At 43.9% G+C, this 13650-nt stretch overlaps 1 protein-coding gene across 1 annotated transcript in view; it reads right to left on the bottom strand.

Annotated features, from left to right (window-relative positions):
* SNX9 (sorting nexin 9) overlaps window positions 1-13650 on the bottom strand; it is a 93661-nt gene that overhangs the window by 56194 nt on the left and 23817 nt on the right.

Below are 13650 nucleotides of genomic sequence, written 5' to 3'. Positions count from 1 at the left end.
GGACACACACATAAAAAATAGATAAATAAATGAAATGTAAACTAAAGGAAGTTGTTTTGTGGTGTGAGAAAAGTTGTTCTTTCAGGCTCTTCAAATGAAACCTTCAGACAGCAATGATAAAATGTCGTATTCCCCAAGGCATTGCCAGGCATGTTTCACCAGAAAGAGCTATGGCTGTTGAAAAGTGTGTGAATTTATATTGGTACCACACATACATTGTGCACATGTGTGTGTGGTGCTGGGATCAAAGCCAGGACATAGCACATGTTAGGAAAGTACTTCAGCATGAATTTACGTCTTCGATGCAGCATTTTTGTTGTTGCTTGGGACAGGCTATCCCTCTGTAACCCAAGATGGCCTAGAACTCACTTGTGGCAGCCCTCCCACCTCAGCCTCCAAGTACTGGGGCTCCCGGAATATGCCAGCATGCCCAGGTTCTGATTAATGTTCAACTCTAAATACATGGTTCGTATTCTCTTCCTTCAGAAGGTCATCTTAAAAACTGGGGATCCTGCGTATCTAGGATACAGTGTTTGCTTTAGAAGTGCCTGGCTATAGTGAAACGGAAACTTGGGTGCCCTATATGGCTAGGAAACAGGACAGTGCACTTGTAGCCACTGAGCCAGTCGCCAGCAAACACCCCCCACACAGCAAGAACCAGCCGTTCACTTACCACTGTTCCCTTTCGTGTCTGCTTCAACCACAACTATTTTAAGAGAGATGAAAGATCCACAAGGAGGATGGGAGGGAGACCCCATTATCTTGAAATACATTAAAAAAAATAAGATAGTCTACGGGGTGAACATGTTATAAATCGGATATTTGTTTAATGTTACAGAATTTAAATGGTGCTTCGTGATGTTCAATGGAAAATTGTTTCAACTTCTATCCACATTTGAAATTTTCCTAAAAAATACTGCAAAGAAACAAATGGCAGTATAGTTTGTCAGTCAGGAAATCCCGTCAGCTGTTCCCCGGGAGCAAGGAAAGGGCTGAGAGACAGGCAAGGGGACACACACTGCCAGTCTACTCAGATCAGGACAAAGGACAAAGAAACCACGTGGAGGTGTTTCCTCGCACAGCTGCGCAGGAGATAGGATTCTGCTTGTCATGTTGTGGGATAGTTTTGAAAGCATGTCACATCAGCCTCAGCCCTCTGCTGCGAGGGCAGGAGGAGATAAATGTGAGGGTACCCTGCGGAAGGAAGCGAGCTTCCTCTGGAGTGGAGCCCAGTGTGCTGGCCCAGCTCCAGGCTGGAGGGCAACCTGCCGCTTTGTTGCTGCTCCTTCTGATGCCTGCTGCACTTTTTCAGTTCAGCTAAGTCCAGCTAGCTCCAGGTCCAGAATCCCAAAGCCCTAGTTTACCAGGTCTGATCCAGTGAACCAACACATGAAACAGCAAAAAAAACAGAGAGCTGGACACTCCGTATACCTCCACACGCCACACGGGGATGCTCAGAGCACTTCTGCCCCTCTAACACTCACACTGAAATTCAGTGCCCGGGGCAGTCGAGCTGGAAGGAGGAACCTAAGGAAGGTGCCCTGACTTAGCTCTCAGGATGCATCGCCACAAAGCAGGCTTGTGACGGAGGGTTCACTCTCTGTGGCCTTTCTGCCATGTGAGGACCCAGTGGCCTCCCTCCACAGGACAAAGCTTTCAAGGTGCCACCTGGGATGCAGAGAAGTGGGCCCTAACACGACTTCCCAGTTCCATAATGCTGTAAAAATGAGCCCCACGCTTCGAAAGGTGCCTACCCTTCAGCATCCTGTTAGGGCAGCCCAAATGGACTAAGACACTCATAAGAAAAGTGACAAGCAGTGTGGGCATGTTTAAAACATACTGTAAAAACTAGAGATATTTCTTAGAAAACAGAATGGAGGGTAATTTAGGAGAACAAACAGATTTATTAGCATATTTTCAAAGATTCATAAAGTGTCAAGAAAAAAACACATTGGTGGGCTGGAGAGCTGGCTCAGTGGTTAAGAGCACTGTCTGCTCTTCCAAAGGTCCTAAGTTTAATTCCCAGCAAGCACATGGTGGCTCACAACCATCTATAATGAGATCTGGTGCCCTCTTCAGGCCTGAAGGTGTACTTTCAGGCAGAGCACTGTATACATAATAATAAATAAATAAATCTTGAAACAAAACCAAACCAAACCTGCATTGGCCATTAAGCCTAGAGGATGAAGCGTGTGCAGGACTTGGGCTTCAGCACTGAGGTCCCTGGGCTGGCTCCCCAGCCACTTCTCTTCTCGTCTCCCTCTTAGTATTTGGCTCCTGCCTGTTTCTACATTTTCTCTCCCTGTCACCCTGCCCTTTTCCTCTTAGCTATCAATGACATCTAAAAACGTACACACTCTGCCTCAACTCCAATGTCTACCTCACTATTTCCTACACACACTGCCTCAACCCCAATGTCTACTCATTTATATCCGATGTAGCCTTTGAAAGAAAAGATCTTTCTGCACTGCCTCTTTCAATGTTACCTACATTCTGGAGCTAGGTTTATTACCAAACACAATCAATCCCCCCAATAGAAATGTCTAAAAGCAAATATAGGGTAAGTGGCTGGCACTAGAGAAGTACACACTGACAGAGCCAGAGCTCTCAAGTGCCCCAGGCCCTTCAACACCCTGCTTACACAGCCCATCCCCCTAAACACGCACTGTGCTGAGACGGGAGTACACAAACACTCCTTCTTCTTGTATCTGCTCCATGTATTCTGTCTGCTCCATGTCACTTAAGGCCCTGGGTGTGATCCTTATTCCTACACACATATACAGGGTGGGGGAGAAAGAGAGGAGGGGAGAGGTGAGGTGAGGAGAGAGGTATCACTAGCTTTAATACAAAACAAGTCATAAGCAAACCTGTAATGCAGGGCTAGTGAGATGGCTCTGGGGCTAAAGGTGCCTGACACCCAGGCTGATGACTTGAGTAAGATCCTTGGAACTTACATGGTAGGCTGAGAGGACTGACTCACTCAAGTTATCCCCTGACCTCCACACACATGCCATGGCACACATACCTTCCCAAACCAATCAATCAATCAAAAAAAAAAAATAGAACATATGCAGTTCAGATCAGAAAATATTCTAATATACAAAGAGTTTATATAATTTATGGAATAGGAGCCTAACAGAAAGATGGGCAGAGGAACACACTGCTGAAGGAAAGCAAAAACAACAATTGAACATACGAGAAGTTGCTCAATTTCTCACACAGAAGGCATTGATTTGATGGATTTTGTCAGATTTTCTATTAAGAGATTCATCCTTTAAACATCTACCATTAACCGATATAGAGTGTGTGTGTGTGTGTGTGTGTGTGTGTGTGTGTGTGTGTAATGGTTCTCCCCATCTTCACAAACAGACAAAACAGTCAATATAGAGGAATTTTAATCCAGCAACATGGCTGCTCTGGCAAAGAATCACATCCAAAGACCTTCTTGGTCTGTGTGACCTGCTGCAGTGCAGACATGCCCTAAGATCACAGTATGATCTAGCTAGGATACAGACACACCCTTAGTACTATCTCGAATCCCAAACAATGAAAGTAAGAGTAGTTTATAAAAAGAAGCAGGCATGTTGAAAGTGATGTCTAATTGGGGGGCAAAGTGACAATTCATAGAAGACTTTGACAGAATGATTTAGAGGTAGAATATGCCCAACTCTCACAAGAACAGACAGGAAGGAGAGGCTACGTGAGAGACAGTACAGTACAGGAGCAGAGTAGAGTTCAGGAGTACAGTACAGTTAGTACACTTCAGTGCAGTTCAGTTCGTAAAGTGCAGAGGCAGTTTTTCCAAGCAGAGCAATTCAGTGAGAAGGCAAGAGAAGCCAGTTTGAGTCAGTCAGCTTGGAGAGGAGACTTGAGCCAGAACAGGTGAGTTGAACAAGCCAGCCAGAGTTCAGAAAGAACTGGGAAAGGTGAGCTGATTCAGCAGTTCAGAAGCTGAAAACATTCTAGGCCTCGGTTAGCAGATGGCAGTGGCTGGAAGCTTGAAGCCTTCAAGGTCCAGGCTTGTACAGAGACTAGAAGCTTCCAGGCCTAGGCCTGGGGATAGTTAGATAGAAAGGCTCAGGGCTCAGCCCAAGCCATATATTAGTAAAGCTTAGGCACAGCTCTTATCTTATCCCCCCATCTGAGGAAATAAAAACAACATGTACAACTCAACTTTTCTATTTCTGCTAACCTAGTGGGTGAAGAATGCTACACTAATGTGGTTTTATAAATTCAATTACTCTCTGCTGTAGTTTGGGTTCTAAACATCACTTATTAAAGGTGTGTGTTAGACTCTGGAAGGAGGAAGAACATGTGAGAGGTGGGCTCTGGTGGGAGTCAGGTCACTCACTGAGGATGCGTCCTTGAAAGAGGCTTCAGACTCTGGCCTCATTCTCTTCTCTTTTGTTTGCAGCCCATGAGGTGGGTGGTTCTACCTCACCACACACTCCAACCATGAAGTGCTGCCTTGCCACAAGCCTAAAAGGCTCATATACTTGAATGGCTGGGTCCCAGTTAGTGGAACTATTTAGGAAGGATTAGGAGGTGTGGCCTTGTTGGAGGAGGTGAGCCACTGGGGGTGGGCTTTGAGGTTTCAGAAGTCTATCGTGTAGGCTCTGGCTCTCTATCCATTCTGCCTTCTGCTGTGGATTAGATATAGGCTCTCAGCTACTGCTCGTCCATCTGCCTGCTACTATTATGTCTTCATGAGGAGCATGGACTAACTCTGAAACTGTGTTGCAGGATATTTGATCACACTGTGAACTTCGAGATTGAGTTGTTTACTGGAAAAATCTTTTTACTAAAAAATCTGGTTGTGGTGTAGCTCAGCCCCAGCACACACCTTTAATCCAAGAGCTTTCTGCTTGAGTATTGTTAAATAGGGTTTAAAAAAAACAAAAACAAAAACAAAGTTAACCCTAGGTCAAGAGTCTAGGTCAAGAGGCAGAGCAAGAAACCAGTGGATAGGGAGTGAACAGGAAAAAAAAAAACATAGAGCATATAGGAAGTCAGGAGGACTGGCAGAGAGATGCACAGGAAGTAGAAGGGAGGGGCATTCAGTCTGAGGGCTTTTTGAGACAGTATGGAAAGGGAGAGCTTCCTTCTTCCTTTTGGGACCTCGGCTGAGGAGGAAGGTCAGCTAGGTACTTTCTCTGCCTCTCTAAGCTAGCTGGCTTTCACCCCAACATCTGCTTCTGAATATTTATTGGAAAATTCAAATGATCAAAATATTTGTTAAAAACAACAAAACTATAAGCAAACCCCCAATTTATACTTTCTATAAGTTGCTTTGTCTCTTCTCAGCAAAACAACAGCAACAAAGACAGTCATCAACACCATGGCACACAATGTAGCAACACAGTAAAGAGAGGAACCTCCACCGTAGACACAGCAGGAACAGTCAAGCAACGGAAGCAAACAGCAGGCTAGTGTATACAGTATGCTATCTTTTCACAGGTAGAATAATATTTGTATTTGCCAGTATTTCTGTAACAAAAGCATTAAATAGCAAGAAATGACTTTTAAATTGATTACCTAGAAAGGCACAAAAGACAAGTGAATAAGAGCAGATAATTTTCAGTATGTATTTCTTGTTTAATTTTAACATAGATGTGTCACTGATCTAAGAGTTCTAAATTAAAATTCTAGCAACAAAAGAGAAAATATATAAGAATATCTTAAGAAATTACCTAGTTAAGCCAGGTGTGGTGGCTCATGCCTTTAATCCCAGCACTTGGGAGGCAGAGGCAGGTGGATCTCTGTAAATTTAAGGCCAGCCTGGTCTACAAAACAAGTTCCAGGACAGCCAGGGTTACACACAGAGAAACCCTGTATCAAAAAACCTGAAAGAAAGAAAGAAAGAAAGAAAGAAAGAAAGAAAGAAAGAAAGAAAGAAAAGGAAAGAAAACCTAGTTTAAAAAAATCATATCTAAGAAATATTAGAAAATAGTTGGCTAACCCATAACATTCATGTCACTATGATCCAATGGGTGTATCTTGCCAGGCCAGTTGTTATTAGCTCACAGGGTCTTTGTTGATGTCTTTTCTCCCAGCAGCCTGCACAGGGCCTTAGGAGACTATGAACACAAGCCAACAGGAAGGCGTTTCCAGGTCAGACCAGCTCGATTCCTCTAAGTCCTGTGACCAAAGCATGTGGTGTTTTTAGCCAACAGTCTTACCGGGTTCTGGTTGACAACCAAGAGCCATGTCCGGTACCATTTAGAGAGGGAAGCATTATCCCATACAGGGCAAACCCTTCCTGACTGATAAGATTTAAGGCCCCTCCACAGGAGGGCCTTCATGTCTAATATAAATCTAGCCAAGAACTCACAGCCGAGGAGCAGCTCACTGGCCCTGGGGCAGAACCTACTACCATTATTTTGCTAAATGGACATTGCATCAAGTTGCCTTCTAAATACATGTCTTTACAGCCATGGGTTAGTGCCGCCATCAGGCCTCATCACACTCTTCTCCCCTCAAGCCTCAGAGAACACCACGGAAGAGGAGCAGAAAGACAAGGAGACAGAGCCTGGGGAAGGCTGGGGCAACACAGTGTCTTCTGGACATGACGGGCCAGTGCATCCATGAGCTCTCAGCAGCTGTGGCTCCCTGTAGATTAAGCAAGGCAATGCTGCAGCATCGTGTGTGTGTGTGTGTGTGTGTGTGTGTGTGTGTAGGGGGCATGCAAGCAGGGACCTGCTTACAGCTGATAGCTCCTAGGGGAGGGAGAGTCAGTTTTCTTACAGGGTGTGGTCCCTTGTAGGCTACCCATGCTCCAGTGCACAGCCCCACACCCATGCATTCAGTGGGTTAGCAAAAAAAGGAGGAGGAAGAAGAGGAAGTAGTAGAGGAGGAGATGGAATTAGGACAGAAACATAGTGGAAGCAAGAGGACTTGAAATAGGGAGGAGGGTGAATATAATTACGTATGTATGTATGTATGTATGTATGCATGCATATATGCATATATGTATGTATGAATGATATTCTCAAAGAATAAAAACGTGTTTTGAGAAGAACTAATAAAAGTAAGATCAGAAATGTACAGCATTGTCTGTGGCTCTATCTAAGACATCAAAACCACACTGAAGACATGACAGTTTGTGAGAGAATGCTTCCTGCTTGTGAGAGCACAGACCTCCCCTTACTTAAACCCTGAAGCTGGTTGGAAGGACAGTAGATTATCACATGGTTAAACTGTTCCTGCAGCTCTTATTTTTACTACATTAAAATAATCTTCTTCTTCTTCTTCTTCTTCTTCTTCTTCTTCTTCTTCTTCTTCTTCTTCTTTTTCCTTCTTCAACTGTTTCTGCAGTTCTTATTTTCAGTACATTAAAATCATCATCTTCTATTTATTATTAATGTTACTATTACTATTTTTGTGTGGACTTTTAAGACTGGGTTTCCTGTGCACTTGCATATAATGAAGTTATATGAAAGTTTAAGACCAATAAACTTCCTAGACAAAGGGCACAGATGCTAACAGGTGGGGTTTTATTTATTTTTGGCAGGATCTAGTGTAGCCTAGGCTGGCCTCACATTCTTTGTATGGTTGAGGATGACCCTAAACTTCTAATCTGTCTGTCTCCATTTCTGGTGTGCTGGGATAGCAGGTGTGGGCTACCACACCTGAAATATGTGGTGACAGGGGTCAAAGTCGGGGCATCAGACTTGCCAGATAAGCCTTCTACCAACTGGGCTCCATCCCCAGCCTCTGATAGTTTGAAGCCTGTATTGACAGTATTATGCACTTGACTCATGCTTGCACATGCACTGCGCTACACCTGCCCACGATTACTAAACTACACAAAGGACTCACAATAACCCGCCCCATCTCATATAGATCAGGCTGGCTCAATCTCTCTATGCAGCTAAGGCTGACCTGCAATTTCTGATTCAGATGTTTTCTATTTCACCTATAGAGCTGATGCTGGGGACTGAACAAGGGCTTTGTGCACACGAGGCTGAGCTGCAACATGAGCTCATTGGTTTCTGTTTACTCCTCAGCCGTTCATATCAACACATCTACGATTCTTTGTCACCATCACTACCTGGAACACAACTTCACTTTTAGTTGTACTATTTTTCCTGTTTTCCTGACTGTAAAAGCATGTGTTTATTGCTTTTATTGAGTATTTTATTGGGTATTGAAAGCAAATATCCAAGTCCCCAGACCCAGAGATAAGCAAAGAACAACCCAGTGATTAGGAGCTGCCTTTAAGTTCAAATCCCTACTCTATCAGCTCACCAGCCCTGAAAATTTAGCCTATTTCTTTAACCTTTTCTCTCACATTCCTCAGGAATAAGATAAGGATAACAGCATGTGCTTGTGACATGAGTGAGAAATGAAGTAATAAAATTAAAGCACAGAAGAAAAGTGACTGCTTAGCAGGCCAAGAAATGCTAGCTATCATGACCTTTGACTTGTAAAAAGCCTAGCATATATAATTACTCTATCGTTCAGGCCACTCTGAGGTTCTGGGATTAGTGTTAGAGCTGCAGGCAAAGCAGATGTTACATCTGCAGATGCCCATCAAAGGTGTTTCTAGAACCTGCTTCTTTGCTGAATCTCAAGGAAACCAGATCTCTGCCCACTGGGTGGGGTCAGCCAGACCCACCCAAGCATGCTATGAGGCCTGCAAAGGCTGTGTCCAGTCAGCCAGACCCGCCCAAGCATGCTATGAGGCCTGCAAAGGCTGTGTCCAGTCAGCATTAGAATAGGGTCAGGAGGCCCCATGACTGCCTCTCATGGCTGAGGACAAACTCCTCACTGGAGCTGAGATAAGGAGCTATCCCAGACCCAAACCACATGGTAGAGCAGTGAAGGATTCTGGGAGTGCAGGCCTCCTTCTGTCAAAGGAGAAACTATACTCCTGTGTGAAGTAATACAGGCAAGAAGCAAATACAAATGTTGTGTGTATGTGTGTATGTTATGTGTGTACATGCCTGTGCATGTGCTCTCGTGTAGTATGTATGTGCAAATGAGTGTGAGTGTGTGTGTGTGTGTGTGTGTGTGTGTGTGTGAGTGTGTGTGTGTGTGTGTGTGTAAAAACCAAGGTGAGGCAAACTCATCCATATTTGAAAGATGTGAAGAATCTATCAGGAAAAAAAAAAAGACAAACCAGGACACAATCAAGCACCACTACCAACAAAAGATTTTTGAGGCATGAAAACAAGAGGGGAGAAATCAATGCAATTTTAAAGATAAAGGCACACTATGAAAACATAGCCTGGCAACAGAAAATGTAAGAACGTTCCCATACGACCACCTTTCAGTGGAAGAGAAGACGAACTCTGCAAGCAGTGAAGGACACACTGGGTCTCCGTGCACACAGGTGGGAATGATACGCCAAGCTCTCTGGTAACTTAAAGATTGTTTAACAACGTATGGGAACAGCTGGAGAGGTGGGTCTGCCGGGACGGAACTTGCTGTCTAGCCCAGTCTTAGAAACACAGGGTGTAGAACGAGAACCAATCTCTTCATGTTGTCTCCTGGCTTCCATACATACACCCCCCCACACACACACGCACACGCACACATGTAAAACATTTAAAAAATGTATGAAACTTTCAAAAGATCAATTAAAAACTTATCAAAACCCATTAATTTCTCTGTAAAAAAAAAGAAGCATATAGACTTGGGAAAATACATCAGCAAACAACATGAAGCATAAAACACAAAGCAGAATCAATAGTTTGCACACTCGTGCAAACAGGGCACATGTAGCCTCCATGTGTGTGTCAGGATACTCCAGCTCAAACTCCCAAGGACACTTTTCTTGGTGGAAAAACTATAAATGAATTTGTCCCACATGTACATACTGAAACAAACCATGACTTGAGAACTAAGGTAAACTTCACTTTTAGCACATTAAGGCCTCAAACAATAACTGATGACCAGGGACCATCTGTGCAGTATTTCAAACATTTTCATCCAATTCTTCGATACAAACTCAGTATAGCTTTCAAATTTTCCCATTAGGTTCAGAAACTTCTTCACGTTGTGTGTGCCATAGGAAGAGGACTCTGGAGTTAGTCTTGGCTCCTGCTAATGATCACCGGCAGGCAGCATCTTGACTTTTCCTATACAATTTTGCCTGAGTACTGCAACAATTCCACTTCAATTAAAAAGAAAGTCTAATCTCAAAAGAGTCTTTAAAACACTTCACTCATAAATAAATAAAAATATTCCGCATATCTTGTGCTTTAAGCTCCTCGCCGAGACTGAAACTTCCCTAAACTCAGAGGGGAAAAAAGCTGAGGTGACCAGGCTATCGCGCAGCCTTCAGCAGTGTTTGGAGAGCTGCGGCTGCGTCCTTGAATACACCACAGAAAGATGGCCACAGGTGAAGGCAGGCTTGCACTCCAGCACGTCAACACCACTGTTCTAATACAAGGGAGGCAGCAGGCCGCACAGAGGAAACATCAAATAGAATCAAATGGAAAGAGAAAAACCCAAACAAGGCTGCTGGGGAAGAGGCGCTGTGAGAGAAGGGACCGTGGGTGAGCCCAGAGCAGCTGCTGAGGGAACTGCACTCCAGCCCAGCGGCTAGGAAAGGGGTCAGGCCCAAACAAGCACCATCCTACGGAGTGGGAAATACAGGCTGGGACCGCAGGAGGATGGAAGTCCTGATGAAACCTGTCTTTCAGAGTGCGGATAAAAGCCTTCTTCACAGACAGGGATCTGCCGGTATCAGGTGTCAGGTACAGGCAAGAGACACCACAGTCCAAGCAGTCAGACCCATGACAGGACACAAAGCTCTCAGGCTATATACCCCAGTAGGGCAGGAAGGGCTAAATAAAAAGTTACTTACATATCCCTCCCATCAAAACCTATAAATAAGTCTGGAAAGAATTGAACTGGTTGCATACCCATATAATGTCTAGTATCCAACAACAACCACCACAAACTAATGGTAAGACCAAGAAATAAAACATGTGACCACTGCAGAACCAACACAGAATTCAGTAGAAACACACAAAGTTAAAGAAAGAACACATGATCACAGTAAAAGAAATCAATGGACTATGAACAAGAATCAAGTGGAGTGACGTCCAGTCCACAACATGGGCGAACGCACCGGGGCCCTGGCCAGGTGGCTAGAAGCAGCTCAAGCAGACTAATGAGCAGAAAGGACACGGGCTGGAATGATAAGCTGAGCCTTGGTGACCTGTGAGACAACGCTACAATCTAGCTGGAGTCCCAGAAGGACTTGGGGACCAGAGCAAGAAAGAAATCTATGTGAAGAACCAATACAAATGTTGTCTAATTCTTATAAATTTACAGATTCTAGAAGTTGAATATATCCCACATCGAGAACACACACACAGACACAGACAGACAGACACATACATACACACACACACACACACACACACACACACACACACACACACACCAGAGCAAGCTATCAGAATCAAATTATAGACTCTCAGTGATGGAATGTAAATGAACGTACAGAGGACTGAAAGATGAAATGACAGCAGCCTTATTAAAGACAATAAAGGTGCGCACCCATCTCACCATAAAAATGTTGGGTGAGCCATTAAGAGATGGCTTAGTGGGTAAGGTCACTGCTGCTCTTGCAGAAGAGCCAGGTCAGTTGCCAGCACTCATACAGAGGTCCTCAACCATCCATAGCTCCAGTTCCAGAGGAACTGACTCCATCTTCCAACCTTTGAGGGTCCCAGGTATACATGCTGTGACAGACATATATGAAGGCAAAAACTAGTACAAAAGATAAAGTTAAAAATAAATGTTTTTAAAAAGTTGGAGGGGCTGGGCAGTGGTGGTTCATGCCTTTAATCCCAGCACTCACAGGCTGATTGCTGTGAGTTTGAGGCCAGCTTGATCTACAACGTGAGTTCAGGACAGCCAAGGATACAAAGAGAAACCCTGTCTTGAAAATTAAAAAAAAACAAAAAAACAAAAAAACCCAAAACAACAACAAACATTGGAGGGCTAGAAAGACAGCTCAGTGGTTCAGAATGCCTGCTACTCTTAGAGAGGCCCCGAATTTGGTTCCCAGGACACACAGAGATGGCTCACAAAAGCCTACCACTCCACTCCAGCTGCAGGGACTCAGCACTGTCTTTTGATATCCATGGGCACTTGCACTCATGTGCACAAACACATAATTTAAAATAAGTCTTTAAAAACAAGGTTGCCTAAAGACAAAGAACTCAAATCACATTTTATTTCTTAAAAGCCTTAAATGTTGAAGGTGCATCACAGACCAAAAGCACGATGTCATTTAGGAACATGCACATGCTCAGGGTTGGGGGAGCTTGGGGGTTACAGTGCTTGCACGGGATGAAGACCTGGGTTTAGAGCTCCATCACTCACTAAGACCTGGGTGCAGTGCATGTGCATGGAAGCCCAGCACTGGGGCGGGGGGCAGAGGCAGGTGGACCCCAGGGGGTCACTACACAGACAGCCCAGCTAAAACAGGGACCCCAGGTTCAGAGAGACCCAGCCTCAAAAACAAGAGGCACTATAATAAGGAGACACCCCTTCTGCCCAGTGGGGGCCTCCTAACACACGGGCAAGCATATCTTTACACACATGCATAAACCACACACATCCTAAGGGGAAAATAATGTATAAGCTTAGTATAAATGTGTTTAAGAAACAGTTGGAAGGGGGCACACAAAATAATATCTTGATGATGACCAAGTAAAGAAAAATGGTTTGAGCTCTCACTCTGGGTATTTCATTGCTTTTCTTTTTTAATTGTGAGCTGAAAATTTTTTTAAAAAGGTAAAATGTTTATTCACTCAAAAGATAAGATGCTAGCCTGGCCCAGGAATGAGGGCTGTAGCCTAGCACTCAGGAGGCTAAGAAAGTAAGGGAGAAGAAATATGAGCCCAGGCCACGCAGGCTGTACAGCAAGGTATCGCAATAACCCAAATCAACACTATTGTTAAAAAATAATAACTCTGGGTGCTATTTTTTAAAGGAGAATATAAACTGAGTGTGGTGCGACACCCCTCTAATCCTAGCAGAGACAGAAACAGGTAGATCTCTGTGAGTTTGAGGTCAGCCTGATCTACACAGCAAGTTCCAAGCCAGCCAGGGCTACATAGTAAGACCCTATCCTGAGAGAAAGATGGACAGAGAGACAGAGACAGAGACACAGAGAGACAGAGATCAAAGAAACTAAAGCTGGAAGCTCACTCAAACAAAGTTTAGTATTTAATCAATGAAAATGTATTGAGTAATATTAAAATATCTAAAAACAATTGTTTCCTGGTGTCAACATAGGATTTCTTACTTTTCTAAACCTGTAAAGTAAATTATTTAATCTCGAAATAATGATAAATCATATAATTTATGATTATAGCAAACCGGGGATAAGAAAGTCTAATAAAAAGTATAGACACTACCGTATTCTCTGGTATTGTAGGACACTGAAGGGTACTTTCAACCCTTACTCATCAGAGCCACATGATGCCAAAGTCCAGCCGTACTGTGCCACAATTCAATGTTCAGGAAAGAAATCACAGGTCAGGAATTTAGGCAGCATGTGGCAGTGTCAAAAGAGATTGTAAATTCTGAGACTCAGAACCTCAGACAGCCATTGTTTCCGGTGTGGCGGTTCCATCATTTTCAAACTATACTATTAGTTGAAAATGACTGTGGTTGAGCGTA

Source organism: Acomys minous (genome assembly GCF_964271855.1).
Source record: "Acomys minous genome assembly, chromosome: 3".
NCBI classification, from domain to species: Eukaryota; Metazoa; Chordata; class Mammalia; order Rodentia; family Muridae; genus Acomys; species Acomys minous.
Note: the sequence above shows the minus strand (reverse complement) of the source record. Positions and strands in the feature narration are given on the sequence as shown.